The sequence below is a fragment of the Ambystoma mexicanum genome, chromosome 11, assembly GCF_040938575.1.
Source record: "Ambystoma mexicanum isolate Mex_15411 chromosome 11, UKY_AmexF1_1, whole genome shotgun sequence".
NCBI classification, from domain to species: Eukaryota; Metazoa; Chordata; class Amphibia; order Caudata; family Ambystomatidae; genus Ambystoma; species Ambystoma mexicanum.
In genome coordinates this window covers 1271398468-1271420382 of record NC_090934.1, presented here as the reverse complement: position 1 = coordinate 1271420382, position 21915 = coordinate 1271398468, and the positions used below count along the sequence as shown (strand labels likewise).

Genomic DNA, 21915 nt, shown 5'->3' with positions numbered 1-21915 from the left:
GCGTAGAGGTCTGTTTGTCGAGCGAAGGAAAAGAGCCACAGACCTCACACCTTGCCCTGCCTGTGATTTTGATCAGTCAAAAACAACCATCTCGGATGCATGCTGTTGTCACACTCAGCCCCTGGTCTTTCTGTATTCCGGGACGTCCGGGATTTATACAGGTAAGGCTGGTGATCCTCCGTATCCAGTGTGGAGTGCAAGCAGACTGGGAGGAAGACAAGAGTTCAGGATTCCAGGAAGGTAAGAAATGAGCAGTCAATATCCAGGATTAAGTGTGGAACCAGGAAGGGAAAAGCACTACTCGCAGAGTACAGAGATGTGGCTGCGAGCGCAGAAGAGCAGATAGGGTTCCAGGAGGGAATTAAATGAACAGCCCCAGGCGAAGGCGACAGGTCGCTCCTAGTACTCCAGGAAGGAAGAGGAAATGGAAAATTATCAGAGAATTGGCACAAGGGAAAGGAAGCTAACAATGAGCACACTAGCTGCGAACTCGAAAGGGAGCGGTGAGGCGCGCAGCGCTGCGGGGGCTTGCCCGTTTTCTAGCAAGCCAGGGCTCCTTCATAACCACTAGACCACAACGTGTCTGAGGCGCCGGCCATGTTGGGAGGAGAACGGCTCCAACGTTGCAGTGCACCTTGGACCAGAAAGTCCAAAAGGGACGTAAACGGCAAATCATGACAGCATGCCCCCTCCTAAACCCCGATCCACCGGGTTTACCTGGATGAGCTAGATGGAATCTCCGCACTATGTGAGGGGCATTCATGTTGGAGAATGGTTCCCATGTTCGTTCACTGGGGGGATATCCTTTCCATTCCTCTAAGTACTGTAGCCAACCTCTTCTATATCTAGAGTCACAAATCCTGGAAACCGCGAATTCAATCTGACAAGCAGAGGGTTAGGTCGATGAGCTGATCTGATGGATTTAATATAAGATTTGAGCAAGGAAGTGTGAAAAACGGGATGAATCTTCTTCCAGGAGTCTGGTAACTGAAGTCTGTCACGCGGCGCGCTCGCTCGCGGGCGCCACTTACCTGTCCTGGGGTCCCTGGTCCACGGCCGCAGCGGTCTCCTCCTTCATGGAGGCTGTACCCGCGGTGGCGTCTCTCCTCACGCCGACCCGCGGTTCGGATGGGCGCCGGGGACGCCGCCATCTTGCGGGGATCTGCGCATGCGCGGATCGTCAGTATTCGACGTCCCGCGCATGCGCAGTGTCGGAACATGCGTTCCAAGCCTCGCTTTGACCCCGGGCCATAAAAGGGCACCGCATACACAGGGACAACGCGTCTCAACGCGGTTGTTACTGTGTATGCGCTGCTGGAGTCCTGGCGCTCGTTTTCCAGCCCTCCAGTTCCCTGTTCTACCTTTTTCTGCCTAGTCCTGCCTCATTTCCTTATTTCCTTCTTGCTTCCTGGCCCTCCTACCCTTTCTTCCCTATTTTGCTGATCCCTTGCCTGTTCCTGGTTTAGGGATCCCTTGCCTGTTCCTGGTTTAGGGTAGGGGAGGTCCTGTCTGGGTTCCTAGTTGTTGTGGGGATTCCCCTGTCAGTACTGCTTTTCCTTGCAGTCTGTTCTCCTTTGCCTGTCTTGTGCCCTGCCGGTACCTGTGCCTTACTGCCTTCTTGGAAGTTCCTGTGTTCAGCCCTGTTATCTTCGGTGACTTCATCAAGCCTTCTCAGCCAGTGGAAACACTGTCCCGACGTCACGCAAATTCTGAGAAGTGCCACCCGTGGCGTTGGGAGTTGGTTCAGTGCCGTCCTGTCTTATATCGTCAGGAGGGGATTGGGCTAATTTCTCGCGCTACCCATTCATCGGCCATCATACATCGACATACTGGCAACCTCAACTCCACGGTCTACAGGAAGAAGAGGTAACCCACGATCTCGTGAAGATTCGTTTAACAGATTGAGACGCCTCACCCCCAGTCCCGACATGGACGACATGCAGGAACTACGTGAAGAAATGCGTGCCATGCGTCTTGAAATGACCACTCTCCGCCAGGAGAACAACACCCTCAGACAAGCGTTGGATCGGTGTTTGGCTAATCCCGCACAACCTGCCACACCGCCTGAGAACTCCATGGCTTACACTACTCCGATGAAGTATGATGGTGATCCGCGTCGAGTGGCAGAGTTCTGTACCCACTGTCGGATCCATTTCCAATTCAGGTCTACTCATTTTGCTCAAGACAGGGCTAAGATCGGGTATATCCTTGGAAATTTAACCGGCAATGCACTCGCTTGGGCCGCACCTTTGGTCTCTACTAACAGTCCTCTGTTGGGTGATTTCGCTGCCTTCGAGAAAGCCTTTTTGGACGTCTTTAAACCGCCCAATTTGGCAGCCATGGCCCAGAATCAATTAATGGAGATCAAGCAAGGGTCAGGTGACATAATCCACTACATCAGTCGGTTTCGACAATTAGCAACCGATTCACAATGGCCCGAAATCACTCAAAAAACCTTGTTTCGTCGGGGACTACGAGAAGAGTACAAAGACGAACTGCTGCACATTCCGGAGCCAGAAACGTTGCCAGCATTGGTGGAACAAGTTTACGCATTGACCACAGGTTAACCGAACGACGGAGTGAACGTCGCAGATCTGACAGATATCAATCAATTCTTCCAGCACAGAACCCCGGACCGGCTGTTTCTACCGATGTGGGTCCAGAACCCATGCAGTTGGGTGCCGTCCGAGGTCCGTTGTCCGAGACTGAAAAGAAAAGAAGACGACAGAAGAACTTGTGCATGTATTGCGGTGGTTCTGGCCATTTTCTAGGCACCTGTCCGCTACGTCCTCTGAAGAAACAGGAAAACTAACAGGCCCGTTGTTTGAGGCGAAGGCAGCAGCGGGCTGCCTTTCTGAATCTGTCCTTCCTCCCATGAATTCAGTACCATTGTTGATCTTGAAAGTTGGTGTTGCCTGGCTAGGGAAGTGTGTGAAGACCTGGGCCCTTCTGGATTGCGGAGCACCTGGCAACTACATCGATGCCTCGTTCGCGATTGCCAATGGGATCCGTTTACATAACAAGGAACGACAAACAGTGGTCGAGGTGATCGATGGTTCTACTTTGTCTTCTGGTCCGGTTTGCCAACAGTCCGATCCCTTGTGGCTCTCTGTGGAAGGGCATCTCGAACGAATCTCATTGGACGTCATCAAGTCTCCCTCATTTCCGGTGGTGCTGGGTTTACCATGGCTGTTGTATCACAATCCCCAGGTCGACTGGACCGCTCGTTCCCTGGTGTTCTCTTCGACACGTTGTCCTCGCGACTGTGTACTTCACGAAACCTTTCCTGCAATTTTGGAGTCCCTCAATCCTGCTGACGTATCTGCTCGTTTATGTGCCACTCAATCGGTTCCTCATGAATATGCTGGATACCACAAGGCGTTCTCCAAGCCTGAGGACATACCACTACCACCCCATCGGCACTTTGATTGTTCCATTGACGTCCTGCCTGGTGCGATTATTCCCCACGGCAAGATCTATTCGTTGACTCAACTCGAGAAAGGCGTCCTACAGGAGTACATTACGGATTGCCTCAACAAGGGCTACATAGTGCCGTCCAAATCCCCTGCAGGATTCCCGTTATTCTTCGTCAAGAAGAAAGAGGGCACTTTGCGCCCTTGTATCGACTACCGTCAACTAAACGAGATCACGAGGAAAGACAGGTAACCATTACCACTCATCCACATCATCGAATCCCTGAAATCCGCACAAATCTTCACCAAGCTGGATCTAAGAGGGGCCTATCACCTGGTGCGGATTAAGAAGGGAGATGAGTGGAAGACGGCCTTCAAAACACCTATTGGTCACTTCGAGTACAGGGTGATGCCGTTTGGACTCTGCAACGCCCCGGCCGTCTTCCAGCGGTTCATGGACGATGTCTTTTCGGACCTTATTGGAATATCTGTCTGGGTATACCTTGATGACATTCTGTTTTTTTCTGACACTCGTACTGCACACGTGGTGCATGTTCAGTAAGTCCTCCGTACACTAATAGACAACGGCCTGTATGCCAAAATTGAAAAATGCCAATTTCATAGGGAAAGCATGGAATTTCTGGGTTATGTGATCAGCAACACAGGAGTACAGATGGATCACGCAAAACTGCAAGCTATACGAGAATGGAAACCACCACATGGCGTGAAGTCGCTTCAAAGGTTCTTGGGCTTCGCCAACTTTTATCGACGCTTCATTCCACGTTTTTCTCAACTAGCCAACAGTCTAACCCGCCTGACTAGTACCAAGGTGCCGTTTCTCTGGGACACGCAGGCCGAGGAGGCATTCCTGGAATTGAAAAGATCTTTCATGTCGGCTCCTGTTCTTAGACATCCAGATGATGAAAAGCCATTTGTGGTTGAAACAGACGCATCGGACTACGCAATTGGTGCGGTCTTACTACAGCAAGATGCAATCACGGGAATAGAGCACCCGGTGGCATACTACTCAAGGAAATTGTCAGTGAGCGAGAGAAACTATGCAGTGATAGAAAAAGAATTACTAGCGATAAAAGCTGCTTTCGAGGAGTGGCGACATCACTTACTGGGTGGGAGGTACCCGGTGGTGGTTCGCACGGATCACCGCAATCTACAGTTCCTGCGCTCTTTGCAATGCAGAACCTCCCGTCATGCTCGTTGGGCCTTTTTCTTTTCACAGTTTGATTTCACCGTCACGTACATTCCTTGTTCCCAGAACACTAAGGCTGATGCCCTGTCTCGGTCTCTGGAAAACAACGTTGAAGGTGCCAAGGAACTCTGATAGCGCCCAAACATTTTCTATCGATGGTGACTCCCCAGCTCCAACAGTTGATTGAGGCCACACGAACGGATCCCTCAAGATCTCAGATACTACAACGTGCTGACATCAGAGAACGTGACGGCTTGTTGTTTTTCAAGGATCGTCTGTACGTTCCCACCTTGGAACTCCAGAAAATCGTTCTACAAAATTGCCATGATTCCGTCGTTTGCGGTCACCGTGGAGTCCGCACAACACAAGAACTGGTTGCACGGCAGTACTGCTGGCCTGGATGGGCTACACTGGTAAAGCACTACGTGGACTCCTGCCCTGTATGTGCCCAGACCAAGATTCCTCGCAAAAGGCCCATTGGTCTTCTGAAACCCACGCCTACGCCTCCGTACCCTTGGCATACCATCGCCACGGATTTCATCGTTGACCTGCCCCTGTCTGGTGGTTTCACGTGTATAATGGTGGTGGTGGATTGTTTCACCAAGACTGCTCATTTCTTGCCCTTTCCTAAGCTGCCCACTGCATCCCAGATGGCACGATGTTTTCTACACGAGGTGTATCGTCTTCATGGTCTTCCGGAGAAGATCCTGTCAGACCGGGGGTCTCAATACATCTCTGCCTTTTGGGGCCAACTGTGTCGGCATTTGGACATTCAGCGAGCCCTGAGTTCCGGCTATCATCCGCAGACTAATGGACAGACGGAACGTACCAATCAGACCCTTGAGCAATACCTACGTTGTTAAGCCAATGCTACCCAAGACAACTGGTCGGAATGGTTGGACACCGCCGAAGCAGCTTACAACAACGCTGTTCATTCCGCTACCGGACTCAGCCCTTTTTTTTGCTCTACTGGTCTTCATCCCAGACTGCTGCCTGTTCATCCTACATCTTCCAGTGCCGTTCCATCTGCAGATGCCCTGGTGTCTCTGATCCGCGATCAACATCGTCTGGCGGCTGGTACCTTAGCAGCGGCACAAGCACATATGAAGGAGCGGGCTGACAAGAGACGGAGCCCTGAGCCTGTCCTTCATGTTGGGGACATGGTTTGGCTGTCCTCCAAGAATCTACCGGTACGCAACTTACCTGTGAAACTAGCCCCCCGCTTTTTTGGTCCCTTTCGCATCATAGAGCGTATTTCGTCTGTTGCCTTTCGTTTGTCTTTGCCTCGCTCTTGGAGGGTCCATCCTGTCTTTCATGTTTCCCTTTTGAAGCCCTATGTGCCCGATGTTATGGGTCGTACCTGTTCCCGTCCTGCCCCGGTTTTGGTTCGGGGGGTCCCTGAATTTGAGGTGCAGGAGATATGTGATTCACGGATTTGGCGGGGTGCTCTGCAGCTCCTGGTCAGCTGGAAGGGTTATCCTGCTTGTGACCGCACTTGGGAACCGCGCTCCTTCGTGCATGCACCGCGCCTGGTTCGGGACTTCTATCTCCGCTATCCTTGGAAACCCGGTGCTCTGGGGTTGTCCGGGAGGGGGTATGGTGTCACGCCGCGTGCTCGCTCGCGGGCGCCACTTACCTGTCCTGGGGTCCCTGGTCCACGGCCGCAGCGGTCTCCTCCTTCATGGAGGCTGTACCCGCGGTGGCGTCTCTCCTCACGCCGACCCGCGGTTCGGATGGGCGCCGTGGACGCCGCCATCTTGCGAGGATCTGCGCATGCGCGGATCGTCAGTATTTGACGTCCCGCGCATGCGCAGTGTCGGAACATGCGTTCCAAGCCTCGCTTTGACCCCGGGCCATAAAAGGGCACCGCATACACAGGGACAACGCGTCTCAACGCGGTTGTTACTGTGTATGCGCTGCTGGAGTCCTGGCGCTCGTTTTCCAGCCCTCCAGTTCCCTGTTCTACCTTTTTCTGCCTAGTCCTGCCTCATTTCCTTATTTCCTTCTTGCTTCCTGGCCCTCCTACCCTTTCTTCCCTATTTTGCTGATCCCTTGCCTGTTCCTGGTTTAGGGATCCCTTGCCTGTTCCTGATTTAGGGTAGGGGAGGTCCTGTCTGGGTTCCTAGTTGTTGTGGGGATTCCCCTGTCAGTACTGCTTTTCCTTGCAGTCTGTTCTCCTTTGCCTGTCTTGTGCCCTGCCGGTACCTGTGCCTTACTGCCTTCTTGGAAGTTCCTGTGTTCAGCCCTGTTATCTTCGGTGACTTCATCAAGCCTTCTCAGCCAGTGGAAACACTGTCTCGACGTCACGCAAATTCTGAGAAGTGCCACCCGTGGCGTTGGGAGTTGGTTCAGTGCCGTCCTGTCTTATATCGTCAGGAGGGGATTGGGCTAATTTCTCGCGCTACCCATTCATCGGCCATCATACATCGACATACTGGCAACCTCAACTCCACGGTCTACAGGAAGAAGAGGTAACCCACGATCTCGTGAAGATTCGTTTAACAAAGTCGATATACCACTTGGTTGATGACCTCCTTGATAGAAAAAGGCCCATAGTATTTGGGGGCCAGTTTATTAGGATGCAGATGTCGAGGCAAGAGTTTAGAAGACAGCCAGACCTTGTCACAGAGTCCATACACGGGGGCAGGTCTCCATTTAGCATCAGCATGTCTTTTGACATCCATTCTGGCCTTTTCTAAATGTTCTTTAGCATCCTTATGTATCGTGACCAGTTTTTCAATACAGGAATTGACCAATGGAACTGGGGTGGAATGAGGTAGGATTGTTGACAGGACAGATGGATGGAAACCTTGACTGCAGAAGAAGGGGCTTGTCTTGATAGCAGAGTGATCAGAATTGTTATAGGTGAATTCAGCTACTGGAATTAAAATTGACCAATCATCCTGGACCTTGGCTGAAAAGTACCGCATATATTGTTCTAGGGTCTGATTTACTCACTCTGTTATCCCATTGGTCTGTGGGTGGTATCCAGAAGACAAGGCACGTTGGATGCCTAGCATGTGGCATAGGTGTTTCCAGTATTGGGATATGTATTGAGGACCACGGTCTGAAATGATCTTGGAAGGGACGCCATGTAGTCTAAAGATGTGCTTCAAAAATATTCCTGCCATTTCTTGTGCTGAAAGCAACTTGTACAAAGGGGTGAAGTGAGCCATGTGGGTGAATAAATCGATGGTAACCATAATGGTAGTAAACCCTTTAGAAGGTAGTAATTCCACAATGAAGTCGGTAGCGATTATTTCCCAAGGACGCTCTGGCAATGTGGGTTGATGGAGAAGACCTTCAGGTTTTCTATTATCAGACTTATTCTGACTGCAGACAGGGCAGGCTTGGACATACGCCCTTACTCTGTCGATCATGTTAGGCCACCAAAATTGTCTCTGAATGTGGCGAAGAGTAGCAGTAACGCCTCGATGCCCGGAATGGAAGGTCTCATGACAGAAGTTTATAATCTTGGTTCTCAATTTTTGCGTGGGTACTGCCAGCCTCTTATCTTTGAAGAGGTAGCCATCTTTAGCGACCAAGGTCCATTGGTTTGTCTTGATGTAATCCTTCCAGGGATCAGAAGGTGGTGTTTCAGCACAGATATTTTCCAATAAGGAGTTGGCATGAGCCACGAAAACGGGTCAAGAAACATCTTTGGAAAGGCGCGGGGCTCAACTGCCTCGTAATCAGGACGCCTGGATAATGCTTCAGTGATTACGTTGTTAGTTCCTGGGACATGGTGTATGCAAAACTGATACTGGGCAAAAAAAAAAGGGCCACCGAGCTTGGCGACTGTTCCTGCACTCTAGAGATTGCAGGATCTGCAGGTTTCTGTGATCGGTTCGCACTTGAACAGGGAATTTGGCACCCAGGAGTAAATGACGCCACTCAGTAAAGGGTTGCCGGATGGCGAGCAATTCTTTCTCCAGGACTGAATAGTGGGTCTCTCTGGGAGTAAATGTTCGGGATAAATAAGCGATGGGATGTTCCACCTTATCCTCGGATTCTTGTTTTAGCACAGCCCCTATTGCATGATCTGAGGCATCAGCTTCTACAGGAAGAGTTTATTGATATCCGTTTGAGCCAGGATGGGACCTTGAGTAAATCTTCGTTTTAGCTCCTGAAAGACTGTTTCTTGAGCATCAGACCAAATGAACGGAATGTCTTTCTTCAACAATGCAACTATCGGCTGTACAATGTCAGAGAAAGTGGGAATGAATTTCCGGTAAAAATTGGCAAGTCCCAGTAAGGATTGAATCTGTTTTACTGTTGTAGGGGATGGCCATGAAATGATAGATTCAACCTTGGCGGGGTCCATTTCTATTCCCTTGGAACTCAGAACGAACCCTAGGTAATGAACTGTTTGGACATGAAACATGCATTTTTCTGGTTTAACCAGGAGTTTGTTCTCTTGTAGACGTTGTAAGACTGATGTCACATGTTCCTGATGTAACTGGAAATCATTGGAATAGATCAATATGTCATCCAAGTACACTATGACAAAGAGAAACAACATATCCGAAAAGACTCTGTCCATGAATCACTGAAACACAGCAAGGGCGTTGGCAAAGCCAAATGCATTACCAGGTATTCAAAATGTCCAAAGGGGGTCCTGAAGGCTGTCTTCCACTCATCGCCTTCCCTTATGCGGATGAGATGGCAGGCGCCCCGTAAGTCGAGTTTAGTAAAGATTACAGCACCCCGAACATCTTCCAATATGTCGGAAATGAGCGGCAGAGGGTAAAGATCCTTAAGGGTGCATTGGTTAAGGCCCTGATAGTCTAGGCAGGGTTGAAGTTCCTTAGTGTCCTTCTTGGGCACGAAGAACAAGGAGGCACCTGCTGGAGATTTAGAAGGTCGAATGGTTCCATTGGCAAGATTGATGTCCAGGTATTCCCGTAATGCCCTTTTCTCAGGTTTGGAAAGAATAAACATTCTTCCAAATGGTATCACTGCAGAGTCTTCAGTATCGATTGCACAATCTTCTAGTCGATGGGGTGGTAGTGATTGGACAATGGCTGTTGAAAACACATCCAAGTATTGATGGTAGATCTCAGGTACTTGGGAAATGATGGGGACACAGATGGATGATTGTTCGAGGATCTGGGGTTCCATTGATATGGTCTGTACAATGTTTTGGGATAAACAATGGGACAAGCAGAATTCGGAGCCTAGAAATAAGGATCCGGCCGCCCAATTGATGTATGGGTTGTGTTTTTGTAGCCAGGGCATCCCCAGAACCATGGAGTAGTGTGCTGCCTTGATGATATCAAAACGAAGCATCTTCTGATGGTTGTTGATTGAGAGCAACAGCTCTGTGGTTTGTTGGGTTTTGGGTCCCGAAGACAGTGGTTTCCCGTCAATTCTTTCGACAGCTTGGATTGTTTCCTTGGATCCTCGAGGAATATTGTGCTTCAAGGCCCATTTGTGGTCGAAGAACATTCCTATGGCACCACAGTCCACTAGGGCCAGGATGGAATGAGTCTCCTTATTGGCGGTAGACAAGGATGTTTGCAGGACCATCAAAGTATTCAATTGCGGGCAATTCAAGGAAGGAGCAGAAGTGGAGCAAGTATTTTTCTCCCAAAGCTGGGCTCCGCTCAAGGCCGGGAGCTTGCGTTTCCCGAACGCCTGGGTGGAGCTATAGGACAATTGCTTATGAGATGTTTATCGAAGGCACAATACAGACAGAGTCCAGTATTGTTCCTACGTGTCCTTTCTTGTGAAGATATTGCACCCAATATAGAGCCCAATTGCATAGGCTCGGGATCAGGAGAGTGCAGTGTGGTTGTTTCCTTTGGGCTAGGATACTCCATGAAAACATTTGGAAAAACAGCTTTTGTCTTTCTCTTCTCTGCCTTTCTTTCCTGGATTCGGAAGTCGATTTGGAGGGACAAATTATCAAAGCCTGGAAAGAACTTGGACGGGCTACTCTGGCGAGTTCGTCCTTGATTTTGTCATTTAAGCCTCTGCCAAACAAGGTAAACTTGCCTCCTGGGACCAATCGACCTCTTTAGCCAACTGCTAAAAGCGGGTTACATAAGATAGCATGTCTTGGTTCCCTTGTTGGAACTCCAGGAGCTTTTCCTGAGCATATAAACTTGTTCAGGGCGGTCAAACATGGTTTTGAAGGCTTCTACAAATCCGTCATAATTGTCCAGGAGTGGATCTCCAGCATTCACCAAGGGAGTTGCCCAGGCTAAAGCATTACCAAAGAGATGTGATATTATAAATCCCACATTGGCCCGGGGCGTGGAAAAATAGTAGGGTTTAAATGTGAAATGCACCAAACAGGAATCAAGGAAGGATCGCAGTGTTTTGGAGGAACCAATCATATTTGTCCACTATGCCCACTACCAGAGCACTTTCCTGGAACGCTGAGTTTTGGGAAAGCACGAGTTGTTTTAACGCTGCATTTTCGGCTTTGAAGTTTTGAACCTCTGTTGTTAATTCTTGCATTCCTCTCATTAGGTCCTGGACAGCAGCCTCCATGTTGAACTCAGTATCAAGTCCTTGCCATCTCAAACTGTCACACTCAGCCCCCGGTCTTACCTGTTTGCCCTTTGTTGTCTTCTTCTTTGAAGGTCGTTCTGTATACCGGGACGTCCGGGACTTATACAGGTAAGGCCGGTGATCCTCCGTATCCAGTGTGGAGCGCGAGCAGACTCAGAGGAAGGTAAGAGTTCAGGAAGGTAAAAAATGAGCAGTCAATATCCAGGATTAAGTGCGGAACCAGGAAGGGAAAAGCACTATTCGCAGAGTACAGGGATGTGGCTGTGAGCGCAGAATAGCGAATAGGGGTCCAGGAGGGAATGAAATGAACGGCCTTAGGCGAAGGCGACAGGCCACTCATAGTACTCCAGGAAGGAAGAGGAAATGGAAAAGTATCGGAGAATTGGCACAACGGAAAGGAAGGTAACAATGAGCACACTAGCAGCGAACTCGAAAGGGAGCGTTGAGATGTGCAGCGCCGCGGCGAGTGCCTGTTTTCTAGGAAGCCAGGGCTCTTGCGTAACCACTAGACCGCAACATGTCTGAGGCGCCGGCCATTTTGGGAGGAGAACGGCTCCAATGTTCTGGTGCACCATGGACCAGGAAGTCCAAAAGGGGCGTAAATGGCGAATCATGACAGCTGTAGAGGCATACATAGACAGTAGAGCCATTGGTAACTACATAGACCAAGGCCTGGCAACAAGGATGGAGCTTCCCCTCTGTCAGAAAACGACAACTGAGAAGGTCACCACTGTCGACGGCACAGAGATAGCTTCTGGTCCTGTAACTCAACGCACAGCAGAATTGACCCTTCTGTGCCAAGACGGACATCGGGAAGCCATTGCCTTCGACCTTATCAAGGCCCCTCCGTTCTTGGTGATTCTAGGGATGCCGTGGTTGGTGGCTCATAATCCTAACATTGACTGGCGAGCCAAGAAATTAGCCTTCTCCAATGAGTGTGCTCATGCATGCTACCAAGTGGAAATGCCATTGTCTGACCCAGAGACACCTGTCCAAGATAAAGAGGCGTTGGTACTAGGTGTAACAAGTACACTACCAAGCGAATACCACAATTTCCAAGATGTTTTCCAAAAAGAAAACAGGCTAATACCTTACCCCATCACAGGCCATATAACTGTCAGATCGACCTCGTACCTGGTGCAAAATCCCGTGTAGTCGAATTTATGCTCTCACCGAAACCTGAAAATCTCCACTTGAAATCATATCTGGACCAATACCTGGCAAATGGTTTTATCTACCCATCCAAATCCCTGGCAGCCTCGCCCCTATTCTTCTTACCCAAGAAGGAGGGGGACTTCAGAACGTGCATCGACTGCCACGCACTAAACCGGTTAACAGTTAAAAACCTTTATCCTCTACCCCTTATCCCCGAACTGCTGGACCAAGTCAAGGATGCCCAAATTTACACCAAAGTGGACCTCAGGGGGGCATACATCTCATGCATGTAAAGAAAGGAGACGAATGAAGACCGCCTTTCGTACTAAGTATGGGCTGCACGAATATCAGGTGATGCCCTATTGGCTTTGCAACACTCCCGTCGCATTCCAGTACTTCATGAATGATGTAATACGGGAATTGATCGATGTATGTGCCCTAGTTTACATCGACGACATCTTGGTGTACTCCTCTTCTAAACAGGACCATGGCAGGCACATTCGATCCGTCCTTGCAAAACTCCAACAGCACCAGCTATACGCCAAACTTGAAAAATGCTCCTTCCATGTCACCGAAGTCGAGTTCCTTGGTTTTGTTCTCACTCCCAGAGGCGTCCGGATGGATATGCACAAAGTAGACACCATCCTTATTTGGCCATCACCGTCTTCAGTCAAAGGTGTTCAAAGTATGCTCGGCTTTGTGAACTTTTATCGCTGATTCATCCCAGGTTTCTCCCAGATTGTGCACCCGATCATTTCTTTATTACGAAAAAACAACAAACTGTTCCAATGGACAGAAGAGGTGGAGAAGATTTACCTCAGCCCCGGTGCTACGACACCCCCTCTCAGATCTCCCATATGTAGTGGAAACAGATGCCTACAGCATGGCAATGGGGGCTGTTCTTTCCCAGAGGGATCCCAAAACAGGCCAGTTACATCCTGTGGCCTTTTGGTCGCGAAAATGTACTACACCTGAACTTAACTATGCAATAACAGACAAGGAACTCCTAGCGATCAAGGCAGCCTTTAAGGCTTTGTGGCATTACCTCCTAGGCGCCAGACATACCATCACAGTAATCATCGACCATCGCAACCTACAATACTTCAAGACGACAAAGGCTCAATAATCCCGTTAACTCCGATGGGCTTTATTCTTCGCAGAATATGATTACATAATCACATACCGACCTGGAGTCCAGAACGGAAAAGCCGACACCCTATCCCACATGGGTATTGATGAGAATGCATATTCAACCCCAGACCCGGCGGCCATTATTCCAGGTGACAAAGTACTAGGACTTACAACAACGTTATCTCTGGACGAACTCCAAAAGGAAATTCGGCTCCTAATGAACACCAAGGCTCTACAAGACTGGACCACTCAAGGCGAACATTACACAACAAACAACCAACTCCCGTATTTCAGAGGGCGTTTATATCCACCGAATAAGGTACCACAAGAACAAGTAATTTCTGGTTATCACGACCCCCTGATAGAAGGACATCTAGGAATTGCCAAGACCCTAGCCATGGTGAAAAGAAAGAATTGGTGGCCGACCTGGCGAAAGGACATTTCGCAGTTTATTCTATCATGTGGCATTTGTGCACAGAATAAATCCCAGAAACAAAGACCTGCGGGCCTTCTTCAACCTCTGGAAATTCCACCTGCACCTTTGCACACACTCTCCCTCGATTTCATCACAGATCTGCCTCCCTGTCGAGGGTTCAACACTATCCTAGTGGTTGTTGACCTATTCTCTAAAATGGCCTATTCTATTCCGCTTAAGGGTCTACCAAACACATCCAGTCTGGCAAAGGTGTTTTAGAGCAAATTGTACGATTACATGGTTTCCCCTCCTTCCTGATTTCTGATCGAGGGAGTCAGTTTGTGTCTAACTTCTGGAGGAAGAGTTGTGCAATTGCCCAAATTGATATTCGTCTGTCCACTAGTCACCATCCCCAAACTGATGGCCAAACGGAGCGGACGAATCAGACACTAGAGCAATACCTACGGTGCATGTTACATCAAGTGGAAGAAAGCTGGAAGGATGTGCTGTGGATAGCCGAATATGCCTACAACAACTTGCTACATACCAGTACCGGACAGAGTCCATTCTATACCGTATATGGAAGGCACCCACGTACTTCCGAATTAGATACCCCCATGGCCTTGGAAATGGCCACAGTGAAACTTTACATACAACCATCACTCAAGCCTTCAAAAAGGCAGCAGAACACTTGATCCAAGCCAAAGAAAGACAGAAAAGATTCTCTGATCAACACCGAAGAAAAGCCACTACCAAGTCGGAGATGAAGTTTGGTTAGCGTCTCGGCACGTGCCCATAAGAGGAACTTGAACATTTCGTCCCAGATATCTAGGGCCCTATACCACCAGGGATAATTATAAATCATGTGGCAGTAAAACTAGCTTTACCACCCAATATGCAGATCCATCCCGTATTCCATGTGTCACTCGTAAAACCTGTTCAGTTTGGAACCCGGGTCAAAACACCACCAAATCCGGTACTGGTTAACGGAGAACCCGAATTTGAGATCAAGGACATCCTAGATTCTAAACTCACCAGGTCCAAGTTATATTACTTAGTGGACTGGAAGGGATACGGCCCTCAGAACAGAACATGGGAGCCTAGCGAGCACGTGCATGCACCACGCCTGGTAAGACGATTTCATCGGAACCATCCGACCAAACCAGGGCCAGATGGAAGAAACACCTTGAGAGGGGCCCAAGGGGGGAGTGCTGTCACGATCCATGCCCCTGACCCCCTCAGGTATAACAGCCCCCTGGCAGCAGTGGGGCTAAGGCCCTTCACACTGGCCCCAAGGGCCTTAAACTACATCAGAAACATACATGGAGTCAGTCCTGGCTCCTTTGTGCCTTTGGCACTAGGCTCATTATCAGGAATAAAGTAATACCAGTTTTGGACCTTAATCCAACATGGAGGCCTATTGCACAGCTCAGTTCTTTAGAACCAAGCCATGCGGTCTAGTGTTTTCGGTGTGGCTGGGCCTGGAACTACTTGGCCTGGAACTACTTTACCTGGGCTATTTAAACCACACCAAAACAGCAGAACACACTTCGCGTTATTCTGCACTCCTGCAGCGTAATGCTCACTGTGTCCAGCTCCAGCTCATCTGCTTCTCCAGCGGCCCGGTCCTGAAGCCCTAGATCCGGATTCCATTAATAACCTGGAAGAACAAGACTTGTGAAGTAACTGGCCTTGAATCCATCCTGCGCTTCGCTTACCTCGCACATCTCCGGACTTCACTGCAACCTGCAAAAGGTAAAGAAACAAGGACAGCATTAATAACAATTCTTACCTAGGCAAGCAGCAAGTCCTTGCAGCACCCTGCGCTTCTCTTACCTCGCCCATCTCCGGGTTTCACCATAACCTGCAAGGGAGAAGGAACAAGGTCAGCATTAACAAAGCACTTAACTGGGCAAGCAGCGATTTGATCGCTCATCACTCCGGAACATCACCGCACCCTGTACAAAGAAGAGAAGAGAACACAGGTTAGCAATTAACACCAATGAACAGCGCAGCGCTCCGCGCATCAATAACTCACCGTGGTCTTCGCCATCGGCGCGGCAATTCCGAGATCACAACCATCCCTGTGAAAACAAAAGAGACATTGTTAGGGAACAGCATAGGGGAGCAAGATGCAGAGAAGACAGATAAAACGGAGGGAAAGAAAGAGACAGAATAAAGGCGGAAAAGACATTATAACTCACCTGGAAGACAGCAAGCAGAGTCAGGGTCACAGCCGGTCTGGAACCGACATTAGGGCACACAGACCAGTGAAGAAACTAGGTCCATGGAACGCCCGCACCAACCATGCGCCCCTGCACAAAGACGCAGCACGGAGAGTTCAACGCACAAAAACCTAAGGTGAGCAATAACCCCAAGGGAGGGGATTTGGACCAGAGGGAGGTGGAGTCCACCCATCACAGAACCAGTATCTTAACCCTCCATTCTCCTGTTATAGGCGCTACCCAACGTCTGGCACATAACCAAGCAGAGAGGGGTCTGGGATAGCGCTTAGACCTCCATCCAGTATCGTGTGATGCCCCCGTGGATACCAGGTTAGCGTAACACAAGTTTATCAAAAAGGGGCTTGGTGAACACATTGTAGAGAGTAGGGGATACGCATGATCCCTGAGGAGCCCCACATGCGGATGCTGTGGGTGCAAAGACCCTCATGGATCTATTGTTGAGGAAGGACTTAATACAGGCGTTTGCTTGGTCTGAAAAATGTGCAGCAGTTGAGAGGTGTTTGCATAATATGTTATGGTCCACTAGGTCAAATGCCGCTAATAGATCAAGTAGGAGAAGCAAAGCTATTTTGCCCTTCTCTTTCAGCGTCTGATTTTGAGTCTTTAAATCGATGAGTGCTGTTTCTGTCCCATGTCTGGCGGGGAAACCGGAATGCCTCAGTCCTAGCAAATTATTGGCTTTAAGGTATCGCTATATTTGCAGGTAGGCTGCACAGTTTAGTATTTTTAGCAAGAAATGGACTGTTATGATTGGTCTGTAATTAGATGGGTTGTTCGGGTCTAGTGATGGTTTTCTTAGCAATGGGAGTACTCATGCATCTTTTAAGTTGGTTGGTACCGTACTAGATTCAAAAGAAGCATTGATAATGTTCATGTGCATTGCCCTATTAGGCAGAAAACGTTTTGGTCTGGGTGAACCAATGCTGGCAACACTGCCAGCAACTTAGTCGTCAGGATTTTCGCAAATATTTTAGATTCCATGTTGAGGAGCGATATGGGCGTAAGAGGCACAGTGCTCCAGCGGCTTATCCTTTTGGGAATAACTATGGCTGTTGAATTGTGGGATTGGGATCTTTTCCAAGAGGTCTGAGTATGAAAGCAAGCCTCGGGCCAATGGAACTGCTATAGTATTGCATGAAAACCACAGAATACTGGCCGTTTTCCCCAACCCTTTCACCCGATTCATCAATGACTCCTTGTACGCTCCTGGAGCATTTGTCTTGCCGCTCAAGGCATGCCACTAGCTTCCTCACCTTGTCCCCCACTTCATACACCATAGCTCGAGAAGCCAAATAAGCCTGTTTTGCCTTGTCAGTTGCAATAGCATAGTAAAAACCCTTGCCTGTAGCAACAGGTGCTGCATTTCCCTTGAGCGGTCCTCCCAGAACTTGTCTTCCAGGTGCAAAACCAACAATTCGGTGTCAATCACTCTCACACGCCTCTCCTTCTCCATAGCTGCCAAAACCGATATTTCTTCCCCCCATATAATTGTCTTGTATTCCTCCCAGAGTGTTCCAAGGCTTTCTACAGACAAGTTATTAATTTCAAAGTATTCCACAGTTTTATCCCAGAGTTTATCAACTATTTCTGGAGACCCCAGTTGGTATGCATTTAGGTGCCAGGAGGAACAGTCCCTTCCAAGGTTCGATCCCATCAAGATCAGCAGGGGCGAGTGGTCAGAGATAGCCCTCGCCAGGAGCTGTGCGCCAGCCACTGTGTGAAGATTCATTCAAATGTTATTGCTTTGTACGTTACCCTTTCGGGCCCGGAAACCGGTTCCTACTATGGCCCATCATGTCACTGAGATCTCCACCCACCAGCCATCTGTCAGCTTGATGTTGAATAAACAGTGCCTGAATATTCTGTAAGAGGTCCCTTTGTAGGGGTGGAGGGGCATAAAAATTTAGCAACCCACAAATCTCAGCCGAGTGACCCTGTCACCAGCACATATCTTCCCCTTGTGTCACGAACCACACTCTGGACCTCGAGATGTACTCCCTTTCGCACCAACACCATCACCTCTTGTGCCCCCTAGTGAACCCTGCATGGACACATATCGGGTAGTTCGATCTCCTGAAGAACATACACTCTGTACCTGACAGGTGTGTTTTCTGTGAAAATGCAAATGTGGGTTTATGTCTGTTCAGAAGTTGCAACACTAGCCCCCTCTTAATTTTGTTGCACAAGCCATTGACATTCCATGATATCACCACTACTTCCTGGTTGTTTGCTTCAGCCATTATGACACGTGTGGTGACTACCATACAGGATGTGTCCTCCAAAAGGATATGAGATTTGGAAACGTATGAATCAGCCCTTTAACGGTATGTCATCCTTAAGTAACACAATAAATATCCCCCCGAAAATGAACAGCACCCGCCTACCCATCCGAAACAAATCCCCTTCATCCCACAAAACACCCCCCACCCCAAAGGAGAGCGGCTTTGCAACCTCTTCATTGTGAGAACCATCTCTGTGTAGTAAAAAACAGAACAGAACTCCCCTCATTCTATGCAACCTGTCCGGTGACCCCCAACAATCCACCCCTTTCAATGCCAGCCCTAAAGATCGCCAGTCGTAGGTGCCAGTAGAGAACCCACAATGTAATCACTCTTCCAATGTAGGCAGTGCCATTCATAACATCAGTTTTAAGCTGTCCTCACCACGCCTGTGCCCTCATGATTCACCAGAGCAGTCTGCCAACTACAAGCCATGGGTATTTTGGGTGACACCGGCCCCAGAACCATCGACCACTTCTTCTTGTAGTGCCAATGTTCCGTCAGCACCAGAACTTTGTCAGTCCTTTCCTGTCTCGAGACCCTGGGCCTTCGACTATGGCCATCATTCCTTCTGGGCATGTGTTCCTCTTCATTCTGCCTGTTGCTCTCACCATGTTGGTCCCCTAGACTGTCTATCCAGTCCCACACTCCTCAGGGTCTATCCAGTCCCACACTCCTCAGGGTCTATCCAGTCCCACACCTCCTCAGGGTCTATCCAGTCCCACACCTCCTGAGGGTTTCCTTGCTGTATGATCTTCGAGTAGTATCTGACATCTATATCATCAATGCTTTGATCCTTCAGGATCTTCCAGAGGCTTTTGACATGTTCAACTACTAGATCTTCTGAAGTTGTAACCAGTTCATCAGTGATGTACAAAGCTTGGTCCGGCTTTGGCTTGCGTCTTTTCTGAAAGGCAGACCCCAAAGGGATATGCTGTGCTCCTCCCTCTCGAATCCATTACGCACAACCTGCGGCATTCCAGAAGTATCCGTCTTGACCACCCTCCTCTTCTGTTTTTACATCCGCCCCCTTATTAACATCATTAATTCCTGCTAGGGAAACATTTTTCTGCAACATTCCCATCCATTTGAATGGGATCCCTGTTATATCCACTGACCATTTGGTGACCCCAACATGTTTTTGGGAGTGAAGCCTTGAACAACCTCACTCCCTGGCTTAACCCATTTCACATTTGGGACACTGTGTATTCCATAGGTGTACTGGTGCAGGGGCACCCTTTTACCCATTTAAGTATTTTTAGCACTACTACCTCCCAATAGGAGAGCAGTAGATGGAAATCTTGTTTGGGTGTTTTCTGGGGGAAACTCACATATCAGTGTTTTGCCCGTACTCGGTGAAGCCACGAAAGGAAGGTGGCACTGGCACCTTTATTATTACCTTTTTTGGGTGCATTACTGTGCTCCTCTTTATTTTTACTGCATGGCAGTATATTGTGCACGACGGGTCCCAAGATGGTTGGCCATGTTGTTTTAAGCCCTGTCTTTGTGCTTGACTGGCTGTCTCCCTCCCGGGCAGGTGTACGATAAGGCATTATATGTTCATCCTCTTTGTGGCTCCTACCAGAGACTGTTAATTAGCCTCTTTGTGCAGACAACCCCAATACACATTCCTTACCTTGTGCAAGGTCATGGCTGGTTGTCTATGATTGCAAAGTTGCCCTGAAGTTTCACTGTATCAGGTCCACTGGTAGGTGGGCCAGGGTGCCTCCAGCCCAATAGGAATTCATTGTAAATGCTGCAGTTATAGGTGTTACAGCGGTCATTGTTCACAGAGTGTTAAAATGTCTATGTCAAGCTGTGTAAAACTTGAAAGGCTGAAGCAGTACACAATGCTTGGTAGGAGCCGAGCAGCCACCAAGATTGGTCCACGAAGATGCTGCACAGATTCAACAAATACCAAGCTAGAAGGCCAGGTAGCATCTCAAATAAGAAGCTCCACCTCGTGGAGTGTAGCGCAGGGTTTGGGAAATTGCTGCTGGTTGAATTGCTGCCTCTGTGTGGATTTGAAGCAGTCTTCCTAAACATCTGAAGGTAGAAAATGGAAGGCTACAGTTCTGGTCCTCCACCCTTTCACGTTAGTTTTTTGGTTTGTATTCTACCTTGTCTATGGTTATTACTGTACTATTTTGTTTGATGTTTGGTGGCATGTAACAGTTTTTTTCTGGGTATATGACTGTGCTCAATAAAAATGTGTACTACTATTACTCATCTCTTGTGGATTCTTTAAGGTCACCTTTTGGGTTGGGGTAATTTTACAGTGACATGAGTTTGCAGTGTACGTTTTGGCCAAGCTGCAAAAAGAATGCAGTGGTATGGTGCCCCGGCACCATCACATACTCTAGGTCTGTGGAGACTCTCTGCATGTCCTCCTGCCCATCTCTTCTAGTGTGATGAATCATGGGATGCCGTCAATTCTCGCTTGGGGGGAGCCTTTCCCAGTGAGACTAGGTAGTTTAGCCCACTACCCAAGACCCTCCTGAGGAGTAGAGGCAAGCAGAACCTCACTGGGAGAGACTCCCCCTCTGGGGACAATAACTCCCGTTCTTATGAGGAACTCCTTAAATCATATATTATTAACCTTCCACCAGTGACATTTAATGAAAGAAGACATGAAGTATCCATATAGTACTGGGAAGAAGAAAACTAATAGAGGAATACAGGATGTACGTCAGACAGAGAAGAAGGACTTTAATGCTGTGCCGGGGAAATCCCACAGCTGTGTCATAAAGACAGAGACCTGTAGAAGGACCATGAGTTTCAAACCAGCTGGGAGTCGAATTCTGAAGGAAACTTGGTTGCACTGCGCCCCGTCCAGGGAAAAGAGCCGAAGTACAGCCTTCGAAGTAAAGAGGTGGAGACGGGAGAAGATGCAAGAGCATCCTGAACCAAAGCAAGTGAAGGCTGGTGGCGTAACAGTAAGCAAGTCGCAGCGGGCCTGGAGGTCCATGAATAACACCAAAATCGCTTTTGGAAAAGTATCACGGAACGAGCTGATCGAAGGAAGAACAGGATAGAGAGAAACCTACTAGACCTCCCAACCACTTGGAAGCCATGGTGCTTGTATTCTCAAGGAGTTCAGACAACGCGAAAGCGGGAGACCAGGGAAGGGGACCAGATATAGTAACTGGCACGCTCATGCTTGTCCCATTCAAGGTTAAGTATTAGGACTGTCTGAAGGCAGTAAGACCCATTACTGGCACGCTCATACTCGTCCCTATCAAAGTCAAATATTAAGATGATCTGAAGAGAGTCAGAAGCATTTCTGGCACGCTCATGCTCATCACAGTCAGAATCAGATATCAAGATTGTGTAAGGAGAGTAAGAATCATAAGTGAAGCGCTTCTACTCATCGTTGTCAAATCCAACAGCCAAAAGTATATGAAGAGAGTAACAATGATAATTGGGGCAGTCAATCTTATCCCAACCAGGATAAAGAAAGGAGAAATCTTGAATCAATATTAAGAGGAATATGGCAGTTTGTCCGGAAGTGGAAGAAAAGTGGTAAACGCTAAAAAAGTGAAAGAAAAAG

The 21915-nt window shown here is 48.7% G+C and overlaps 1 protein-coding gene across 8 annotated transcripts in view; it reads right to left on the bottom strand.

Annotated features, from left to right (window-relative positions):
• LOC138504316 (stimulated by retinoic acid gene 6 protein-like) overlaps window positions 1-21915 on the bottom strand; it is a 432147-nt gene that overhangs the window by 67066 nt on the left and 343166 nt on the right. The gene's annotated exons all lie outside the window — the stretch shown is intronic.